Here is a 9,219-nt window from a genome sequence, read left to right as displayed (position 1 = left end):
TTATATGCAAAATATTACAATGTTGCAGTCTATAAACACTGCTGTGTTTACTCAGTCAGATATTGGTAAAACAGTTTTTTTTGTTTGAGATAAGGTATAATCTTTTTAAGTCCTTCTTCTCAGTTTTCAATCTGGCTATTAGTTCAAGCTAGTTTCCATCTTCACACCTTTTTTGAATATATTTGTTTGCATCAATGTTTCAACTTCATTGAATGTTGTTTTTTGTAAGCACTTTTCCTGTGTTGATTTTGGAAACTTTGAGCCAAACAGCCTTGGAAATTTCTAACTTTTTCGGGATGAGGTGTTCTTTGCTACTTTGGAGAAGTCATAAAAATCATCATTGTTCATGATAGTGGTTAGAAAAGGAGTTTTGCTATTGGCATTACACAAAACTCTCACAAGATCCAAAGGAACTTCAAATTTTTCTACTCTTTTTCTTTTTTTCAATTAGAGCAAAGTCTCGATCACAGGTTAGGTATGAGTGTCCAGATTGGTGAACTTCATCAAAGAAATCATCACGGACCAAGTATACCCATAGGAACAATACCATTTGATTTTTGTTTTGGCTGCAGCTGTTGTCAGACCACAATATTAATGGTTTTTTTTTTTTTAGGTAATTTTACTTTTACTCCCCCTTAACACACAGCTCGCTATTTCATTGCCTCCCCTAACACTCATGCCCTCGTGCCAAAGAAACTTAAAACCTTTATTATTATCTGCCATATGCAATCCCAAATTGTAACAAGAAAGTTGATGTAAGTGATACATTTGGCAGTGTGATAATGTTGGCAAACAGAAAACCTGTTGTAAATCTATGGATACTGTGCATGTATCACTTAAGGGAGTGGTAGAATACAGGTGATCGCGCTTCATTTCTGTTATAGCTTTTTAAGCTTGTCTGCAATGAAATTCTAGTGAAGTAGGATGTACAGCACTACTGGTTGACTCATTCAACATTTTACTTTTAAGCAGATCACACGATACGGGTATCTTTCCTTGGCTGGTGAAAAAAAGCTTAATACATTCTGCTGTAATTTAAATCTTGGCTTAAAAATAGCGTTTAGCCCTTGTGTAATGGCTTTTGTCCTTGGGGAAACTTTTGATGTGTTCAGCAATGCATTTTACATCATCAGCTGTATATTTCCTTTGTTTTTATTTCCCCTACGTTCAACGTAGGTAACATCACCATTCTTTTTTGCTTTTAGCAAGGTTTCCACTCTTCACCTGGTAATTTTGTGTATTTCCAGAAAGTTTTTTTGCAAATTTGAAGATGTCCACCTTTGTTATCAGGAACTGTATAAAAAAAACCCTAGCCTGTCTGTGACTCTCCTCGGGTTCTTCATAAGAACCATGGTGTCTTCTTCTAACATTACATACACTTATGTTTCCAATCAAATAAGAGTTTTGCTTAACATTATCACCTAGTTCATAGAACTGATTGAATATGTTTATTTTACATTGGTAGCGCCACTGGCATAAAACCTACAACAAACAAGCACGGAAATTAGAGGCATTAAATAATTTGTGACTGCCACGAATAACCTGTTTGTTTGTTACTCTGCACAGTTAGTAGGACTACTATAACCCAGAAACAAAGTCAAACATGGCGGTCTGCATAATCTAAACACAGGTTAGCTTAAAATGCCACAGAAAAATAACAATCAAGCGAAGTTCTTCAAAACAGCCTTAGTTCTAAGGTGTTAAGTTATTATATACTTTTATCTCATCAGGTGGAGGTTGTTTTTGAAGTACAGTAACTTTCTTATTGATCTTTATGGTTTTACCTCAGCTCTTAGCTTCTTATTTATTTGGGAAACACTACCTTCACCCCTTTTCTGACGTTTTCTTGTTTCACCCATCGCGTAAACAATGATAAACACAAAAGACAGGACTAATCACTGCAACTAGAACATAATCGAAACTCAAACTAAAAACAATAGCACGGACACATAGCCCAGATTTTGTTTCTGAACAGGTGGTACTTAGCACCTGGCACATTCTGGTGGCAATGTTTTACTCCACTTCCACACTGATTAGTAGATAGCCCAGTTTTTACTGATGAAGGTTAGGCACATAGCCCATATTTTGACAATGAATGAATTTTTTTATTTTATTTTTGGCATTTGGACTGGATTTTGTAATTAGTTGACATATACTTTATTCACTTCATGATCACAAAATGTAACAACACAGAACAAAACTAGACATCACGTCAGTTCAAAGATCATCATCAAAAGAGTTCACACAGACCGATGTATTGAACCGTCACAAAGCCCCGCCGCCCCCCTCCCCCCTGGGAGTGTGCAGCATGGTATAGGAACAAAAGGAGAAAGGAATTGTATTGGGGAGGTGATCAGGGAAGACACAACGTAATCTTTCGGCCACGTCAGTTAGCATAGGGGACAACTGGCATGGGAGAGCAGGATCTGAATAGGAGGAGAAGGGAGGGACTGTGGGCAGTTGCATAGAATGACAATTCACAGTATCCCATCCTAGTAAATAAAAGCTAGTTAAGAGCTGTTGACAAAATCTTCGGGTAAGTGAATAGCTCGGACGACTGTGAGGTTAAAATCCTTAGGTTCAAATACATGAGAAGGCACACAAAAAACAAACAAATAGTCATTATGATGTTGCACTGAACTGAAAACTTGTGGTTTATAGTTGAATTTGACAAGGTTATTTGAATCTGCTGGCAAATGGCATCACAGCACACAGAACTGACACTGTCATTTGTAAGTTAGAATTAGAAAGTGTAACAAATGGATTTTGTGACAAAGCAGCATTATCGCATGCACAGAAACCTGCCGATGGAGTGATGTAATGAGAAAATTTTCCTGCCAAATGCTCACAGGGTGTAAGAGAATGTGCAGCAATGTCCATTGTCTGTGCACTTTGTTGAGCCAGTTGTGATGGTGCCAATGAAAATTGGTCACAGTTTTCTATTTTCACATGATTCAAAGAACAGTGGTGGCAAATTGAAGCAGAAGACATATGTGTAAGTGTAGAACTGGTGGACAGAGTCAGTTGCTGCATCTTAACAGTCATTGTTATTGTTGGCTACATTATCCTTTGCTATTTTGATCACAGGAATTGTCCAAATTGCTGGATTCACAAGAAACGTGTAACACTGTGTGATCAGTGTGGCAACTAACGATATTACGGTGAAATAATAACATTTAACGCCACTTTATCATAGTGATGTACTTTATCCACTTTGTGATCACAAAACATGACAACACAGAACAAAACTAGACATTTAGTCAGTTCAAAGATCATCATAACGAGAGAGCAGATGGACTGATGTATCCGACTGCCACAAGGTAATTGAATGTGAACGTCATGTACGCCATTGATCTGTTTGACTGACTGCCTTACCAGCTAAACTGGTGGGGTACTTAAGGAGCAAAGTACTGGATAATGTTTACTTGATATAATTCACCATAACTGCATAGGGCTTGCTATTATGAAGGTATCAGTGATTTCCCTTCTGCTGTGCTTGCTTAATGAGTTTGTTGTAGTATAGAACTGGTTCAAAAAGCTCTTGGTACTGTTTGTTGCATTCACCTTAGCCTTTCTTGTGTCATATAATGAAGGTTTGGCTGCTCTGGCCCACTAAGTTCTACTGAAGAATGCTGCCTGGCTCGCCAGAAACATCACTGTTGTGTTTTGCCCTGACCCAGTCTCGGTGGCAAAATGTTTTCATTGCAGCTGTCTTCTGTCAATACTGTCATACTGTAGTGAGATATCTTCACTCTGAGACTTTTGAAAAGTTACCCATTTTACTGTCCTATACAAGGATGGCATGCAAGAGTTCTTAGATCCTACAGCAAATCAATGTCAAGGATATTGAGTGGTTGTTTTGTGGATCACTTCTACTATCATTTTTGTAGACAGGTGTTACGTGTACTTTTTTCCAAGAATTGTGCTTGGTTTTTGTCTGAGGAAACTATGATAGAGTTTATTTAGAAGAGGGCTAACTCAGCTGCAAATTCAATATAGACACTAGTAGGGGTTCCATCGGGCCCTGGAATTTTCTTCACTTTTAACAATTTCAGCTGTTTCTCAACACCACTGACACTAGTACTTATTTCATTCATCTTTTTAGATATACGAGGAACTAAGTGGGGTAGTTCTCCTGCTTTTTCCTCTGTAAAGGAAAATTTGAAAATGAAGTTAAGCATTTCAGCTTTTGCTTTGGTAGCCTCAGTTTCAGATCCTGTCTTGTTCACTAGGGACTGGACCCTAACTTTACACATGACCAGAATTTCTTTGGTTTCTGTGAAAGGTCATTAGACAAAATTGTGCTACAGTAGTCATTGAGGCATCACACCTTGCTCTCTTAACAGCTAAATGTGTTTCCTTCACCTTATCTCTATTTAATGCATTTCTTCAGCTTATCTCTATGTATAGCCCAACACTTTATTTTACACCTATTATGCATTAGTATCTGTTTCCTTAAAAGTTTCTTTACAATAACTATATACCAAGGAGATTCCCTCTTGTTATGGACTGTTCTGCTGGGTACATACCTATCCAGTGTGTGATCAACTATCTTTTAAACTTGAGCCATAGTTCCTCTACATGCTTCTGCCCTGTGCTTAAAGTTTCAAGTCCCTCAGTGAGATACAGTACTACTGATTTTTTATCTAGTTTACTGAACATATATGTTTCTGCTTGCTTTCATTGTCCTTTGTACTTTGGTAATCATTGTTGCCACAACCTCATCATGGTCACTGATACCAGCTTCGATCTGGATGATCTCAAAGAGGTCAGATCTATCTATTGCCATTAGATCCAATATATTTTTTATCATGGGTGGGGTTTCCAACTATATTTTCAGAGACGGCAGTTAGTACTGTTTCACAAGATGTGTTGTCATGATCTCAGTTAAAAACAGTAATTTTTCCAATTAGTTGTTGGATGATTAAAGTCCCACAAATGATTACAGTATGATTGGGGAACTTATGTACAAGTGAACTGAGTTTTCTGTTACATCAGGAGATGAGTCTGGTGGGCGATAGGAGGATCCAGTTATCATTTTATGCCTGTGCCTGGTACTGAGTCTTGCCAAAACAATCTAACATATCACTTCAGTTTCTATCCTGGTGGATTTGAGTTTCTTGTCTACTGTGAGAAATACACTATCTCCATTTCCCATTTGCCTGTCCTTTCAATATACACTTAAATTTTCTCACAAAATCTCAATGTATCAATTTCAGGGTTCATCCACTACATTATTAATTACTTTTTCTACCTAGAACTTTTCAAATGGCATATCAGCATGATGTGGATGAGTTAGACATGTTTTTAGATGTAGGAGCTACTGTATCTTCAACCACTGCATGGACTGAATAATGATGATTCTTGTAAGGTATAGATGCTGCTTGACTTTGTTTTAAGACTGTTTCAAAATAATGACTTTTAATTTGATAATTCCTTTTTTTTAATTTCTAGACATTAGAAGAAGTGTTAAGAAAGAAATATTATCAATATAATGTCAGTGACATTTCTGTGTCATTATCTCATTTTTTATAGATCGCCTGCTATCATCCATGAGATGTTCAGATGAGTAGTTTATCCATATCATATTTTGAGGAAGATAATTGTATTGCATGATTGTTGGAACTTTGTACCACTTTCACTATTTTACCTGCTATCTGTCAATTGCATTACTGATGTATAATTTATGCCAATCACTTTAAAGAGAATTGGATCATTTTGTTATTAAGGGGATTGACCTAATTCATGTACAGTTTATATTTATCCTCTTATGCTATTTTTTCCTTGGCTCTGAACAAGAATCATCTCATTTTTTGAGTCTATGGAATGAAAACTGAATCTAATTTAATCTAATCTAACCAAATGCACTAAAGCATCTTGGCCATGGGTGAGCACTGTATATGTAATTTACAGAGTGCTGATTTAAAAAAAAGTTAAACAGAAGAAACAAATTTGAAACAAACTGTTGTAAACTTTATGAATGTTCTGGCTTGCAGACAGGACTTCTTTGAACAACTTCAGGTGAATGTAGGATAATTTGATCTCTTGGGTTTTCTTGATGTGATTAGTTGATGGTGTGCTTTCTGATGTTCCCCTGAGTTTTTGTTTCCCTTTTATACACAATACGTATGCACAATATGTTGAGTCTGAAATCTTCTTAATGTGCTATGAGTTTTGCTGTTATGTGTGGGCCTATTCACTGTCTGGATTCCAACCAGTTGTACTCCAGGCAATGAGTACACATGACAGAAAGACTTGGAACACCTTAAGAAAACACCTGGCTTGGTTATCAAAATATTGTGCATGAAGTGGAAACAACAACTCATCACAACTCCTTGAAGCATGTCATTAAGCAAGATGATTTTTCTACATAATGTTGACATTACGTCTTTTTAGAATAAATTAATTGTATTCTGTGGATCATGTTGAAGCAGCCTAAGACAAAGATATACAATTTATTTTAGTGTAAAAGAATAACTGAAAAGTTATGAGTGTTCTTGAACTGCTATTATGAATTGTGACAAGTAACATTTGTTTTAAGAATTCCTACAAAGGTGCTCTTCAGTGGTACGGACAGAGCAGGTTAACAAATCACTCTTGAACTCTGCTGTTACAACCATAAGATTAATATGCTTTGATCAGCTGATGAACACACACATTAGCTCTTGTACAAGTATTTGTCTCTCCCCTGTGCTCTTTGAGTCTTTGTATATGTTTCATTACCATAATATAGGTTTAATTGTGCATACTGGGAACATAATGAAATCACTACAGTTTAGTAAGTCTAGGAAGTGGGTTTCCTAAATCGTATTGTGATCTATGAGGGTAATACATTTTTCAACATCTCAGAATGATGCCACATCCTCAGCTTTATGCTAGAAGACAAAGAATCATGCAACACAAAAAACATCTCATTTGCAATTACTGTTTCCCATTGGACAGCCAACACTTCAATTGAAGCTTGGCTGCAAGCACGTAAACATAGTGTGTACAGTCAGCTCACCTATCAAGTGTGAGTCGTATAGTATTATTAAATTTTTGGAAACAGACACATATAATGTGTCAGGATGACTGTCCGTATACTTCAAATGTGCATGAATTTCTAAGGGACCAAACTGCTGAGGTCATTGGTCCCTAGACTTACACCCTACTTGAACTAACTTACGCTAAGAACAACACACACACCCATGCTTGCGAGAGAACTTGAACCTCCGGCGAGAGAGGCATTATATATAGTCACAGCACAGTGAGTGAAGGTGTGGTCTGAGGAAATTTAGGGAAGGCTGAACAGATCAGATTAGCTAAGTTTTCCGGGGTTGGGAGACAGTAGCAAGTAAACACCTCGGGCAGTGAATGCAACAAGTTGTGTGAGACAGTTGGATGTTTACTATTTATGGAGTGACGAAGGACTTTCTGGAAGAATTCAGGTCAGTACTCTACAGCAATGTTACAGAAACTCTTGGATATTGTAAAGTTAGTGCATATTAGCAACTTAAAATGTTGTGTACCAAACACAAGACTCAGTGAATTGGATAAGCTTTAACATTCTGCTGTGTTGTGAAGGGGAGATCCAGAGTATTTTGAATAAAATTATGAGAAGTGGTGAAACATGGATTTCTATCAACAGCCCCCCCCCCAAAAAAAAAAAAAGAACAGCAGCCACAACATTGGTTGCATGCCCACTTATGAAACAAGACAAGAAAAATCAGTGGAAAAGATTGGTGAAAATTATGACAGAGAGTGAAGTAGTATTTGCTATTCAGAAACATCACAGTATCAGATTGTCCTCAGAAAATTAAATGACTATGTCCTTATTATCCACTGCAAAATATTAATATGACAATCATGTCTGTTTGTTACTCCAACCAGTATACAATAAATGGCGTTATTTAAAATTACTTTTTGCCTGAAGTATATAGAAAGTCATTCCTAAATAAATGTATTATATAACATAAATCTACAATATAAAAAGATTTATTGTGCTGATACATGCCTGAAAGTATTCCTGGCAGTATACCTCCATGTGAGATGGCATTTTGACATATTGCTACAACCTTGAATATCCATTATTTGTGAGAATACATTATTCCTACTAAATTCAGAGAAAAAAAATAGTTTTTACTGCAAAATTTTTGGAAGCATAATGTCTTTATTTAGAGCTGCTATACACTGAGAAAAAATTTTTTTGTGCTTCTCTACAACAATGGTGCACAGTGTAGGTAATTTATCACTTTGCTTGAGCACGTCTTCTTTGGAATTTACTTTGAGAAGTCGTGGAAAGTATATTCTTTCTTGCATAGTGTTTAGAAACAACTGGTGCAGAGGGACTTAAATGCAGCACACCAGTTTCTAGTGGTACAGGTTTCACAAATCCTGCTTGGAAATTTCCATTCTTGATATTTGGGATGGATGTTAAAGACCTAGGTTTTGAGTACAGAAAACCATGATATATTGCTGCTTTTTGTTTGTCTTGTATTTCTCTCCTCACTAGAGGCTCAGCAACTGCTGTTTTCTTTTTATCAGTATGGACATCAAACACTCTTCTTTCAACTTGAGGTTTGTTCATAGTAGATAGCGACTGTAGGCCTACTGTTTTTCCTGCAACACCTTGTCGGTTATATTTTTTCACATCTACTCTCGAAATGGTGGACGATGACCAGACAGGTGTTTTCTCTGTAGCTCCTGCAGATTTTCTGTGCTCTTTTGATGTGTGCGCCAGTCCACTTCTGCGAGCTGCCAACGATTTTGAACTCGTTTTTGCCTCCCTTTCAGTTTCTGCATTCATGGCATTAATTGCGTCTTTGAAAGTCTGGCGTTCAGCATCTGTAAGTGCATTTGCAGTGTCACCTACTTCTGACTGTGCCTCCGTGACTTCATTATGAAGGGATCTGTTGGCCTCTCCAGACGCTTGTGTCTGTGCGATGTTATGTGGCGCAGTTCCTACATTTTCTGTTTGCGTCGCTTGGGTGCTAATTACGCCGGTTGCATTTTTAAAATCTTGGCGCTCATCGTTCATCACGGGTGCTAAAGTCATGTTACTAGTCTTTTTCTGCATTTGTTTTTCGTTTGTGATATATTCTGTGCTTGAAGGAGAAGGAGGCACTGTCTTTTGGTTCAAATTTAACCTGGTTAGCTCATTTTCAAGATCTTTATCCTGTTCCAGGACTTTTACCTTTGAGCTCTGCATGATCGCATCTCGCATTGACGACTTATTCAATA

This window comes from Schistocerca gregaria, chromosome 1, assembly GCF_023897955.1.
Source record: "Schistocerca gregaria isolate iqSchGreg1 chromosome 1, iqSchGreg1.2, whole genome shotgun sequence".
Lineage (NCBI taxonomy): Eukaryota > Metazoa > Arthropoda > Insecta > Orthoptera > Acrididae > Schistocerca > Schistocerca gregaria.
This window is presented reverse-complemented; position numbering follows the sequence as displayed.